A 494-nucleotide genomic window follows, 5' to 3' on the forward strand; every position below is an offset into this window, starting at 1 on the left:
TTAATATATATTAAAATTATGCATTAAGCGACAAGTATTGCGGATCATTTCATTTTATATTGGATTATTTTATATAATATTTATAGTGTATGCAATTAATTATTTAAAAATAGTTACAATCCTGCTTGTTCTAATAAAATTTTGAATTACAGCCGTTACAGAAATAATATTAATGTTTAATTTTTGACATGCTAAGATAGTCGTGACAAGAAATAAAATTCTACTTTCTTGTTAATTATTCAAGATTCTGAAGTGTCAAAACTGACATAATAACGATATCCACGATATATTTAGTCAAACAGTTTCCGTTTCTCTTTTTTATTCAGCAATTTGGCAGACTCGAAGCATAATTCATTAAATCCGTTTATTAGAATCACGAAAAAATGAAAGATTTTTTTGACATCTTGTCTAATTTTATTAATAGTATAATATATTTTTAGGCGATGTGTGATAAACTATTATTTAACATAAAAAAATAAACTTAAAAATTTATA

This window comes from Atta colombica, unplaced genomic scaffold, assembly GCF_001594045.1.
Source record: "Atta colombica isolate Treedump-2 unplaced genomic scaffold, Acol1.0 scaffold7, whole genome shotgun sequence".
Lineage (NCBI taxonomy): Eukaryota > Metazoa > Arthropoda > Insecta > Hymenoptera > Formicidae > Atta > Atta colombica.